Genomic DNA, 1,949 nt, shown 5'->3' with positions numbered 1-1,949 from the left:
CAACCTCATTAAAGGTGCAAAGAAACATAAAAATGCAGAATGATTGACTAGATAGAAGTAAGCTTTCTTTACAAGCACTTGACCAAGTCACCAAAATGATCTACAAGGGCAAAGAATTATCTTGCAATTTAGAAAATACAACTAAAGTTAAGTTTCCATGAATTGCAGACAAGGATATGCACTACAAAAAATTTAGCCATGCAAACTGAAAGAAGACAAAAAATACTCATTATCATTTCCTTCATAATACAAGTTCCTGAACTACAACAAGTAGCATGATCTCTTTTCTTTGGTTCATTTCATTTATAGAGAGCTATAGATGTGCATTCAAAATTATAGAGGTATTAGCATTGCATTTTCAAGGGATTACATTCTAATATTCCTATAATTAATTTTACATATTGTACTTATACGACTAACATTGATGTGCATACTTACAACTCTACCCTAACATAGTATGCAATGCTCTTAACAATTCAATATGACTGAAATATTCAGCAACCATCATTGTCAGGCTCAATGGAACTAAGTTATTTCCTTGAAGCTGTGTACAATGTTCTTCAACATCAACTTGAGCATAAATAATTACAAATGTGATGCCATTATAGTGGGATTTTTGGAGGATATTAACAACAATATCAAGGTTCCTTCCTGGCATAACCTCCATAAAAAATTGCACATCATACTCCCGTTTGTTATAATTGTCATTGTGTAATAATACACGATATGGTGGAGATGTCTTCCTTGATTTTCTTTTATTGTAGTGACAAGAAAATAGCAAGAGACTTAGAAGATGCATTGAAGTAATTGAAAATTATAAAGACATCATATCTATTTAATTGACAATGAAAATAAAATTCAAGTAAAATCCTCGTCACATACACTCTAATAACCATGTTCTTCAGAGTACATATATTTATTTGACAAAAGTGTTACACACAACAATGCAATGAAACAATAATATGTTCATAAGTCATCATTCTATTTACCGTAGATCAAACTTTGATTCTCCACTAGGTGTAGTTTTCTCAATTGTTGGTGTCTCTATCAGTCCACCACCTTTTCCCCGGGGTGAGGTTGATCTGATTGCACATAACACTCGGTTCATGCATGTCCCTTTTGACTATAATATTTTGTCACCTTGGAGACTTTGCAACATTTTTGTCTTGTGGTTGTTCTCCTCACATTTCCCTCTTTGTACATGTAGTATCTCACACGTGATTAATTGCTAATTTACCCATAAGGGAAAGTTGATTTATGTTGATATGATTGGGGATGGGGAAGAATTAATCTTGAAGATATCAAACTGGCCATCACTTCTAACTCTACTTGAGAGTACAAACTCATGTTGTACATAACGAGATGACAACTCTAGAATCGTGGGCCTCTTTCCATTATTCCTCTTCCATTGTTGTTTGTTTCCATGACCTTTGTTTTCCCTTTCCTTCTTTCCACTGATTTTCAGTTGAATAATACTTTGTGCATACCCAGTGATTGAAGGTCTGGCAAGTAGTAAACTGTGGTTGAAATTTCAACCTTTGGGATGGACCAAACTCTAGCTAGTGAAGAATAATCTCCTCAAGGTTTTGATGCATGGGAGGGCTTTTTTGGGGCTATAGTTTGCATGTAGAAGGCATAAGAGAAAGAGATATTTCTCTGCCATAGTTTAAACAAACCAACAAGGGCAATATCTCCAATGATTTCTCTATTCTTGTATTTTAGTTGCAAATCCCTCGATAATGATATCAGCAGTTATTTATGTTTTTGACTGATATGATGATAATCAATGAGGTCTTGCATGTATAGCTATTTTTGGGTTCTTGCACACTAATTTTGTTTATGTTATTATCATGTAGCAAGAGATTTGATAAGGCCTCTAACATAATAGGAGTTGATGGACAACTACAATTTTAACCATATCCATTAAATCTTTATATCTATAAAGTGCT

At 33.7% G+C, this 1,949-nt stretch overlaps 1 pseudogene; it reads right to left on the bottom strand.

Annotated features, from left to right (window-relative positions):
• Positions 1–494: 494 nt before the first annotated feature.
• On the bottom strand, positions 495–1,314 carry LOC149171197 (ATP-dependent Clp protease adapter protein CLPS1, chloroplastic-like; annotated as a pseudogene).
• Between the last annotated feature and the right edge of the window lie 635 nt (positions 1,315–1,949).

The sequence above is a fragment of the Pinus tabuliformis genome, chromosome 4_2 (genome assembly GCF_031772625.1).
Source record: "Pinus tabuliformis cultivar Carrire ecotype Pingquan chromosome 4_2, CPIR1, whole genome shotgun sequence".
In the NCBI taxonomy this organism is placed as follows: Eukaryota; Viridiplantae; Streptophyta; class Pinopsida; order Pinales; family Pinaceae; genus Pinus; species Pinus tabuliformis.
This window is presented reverse-complemented; position numbering and strand designations above follow the sequence as displayed.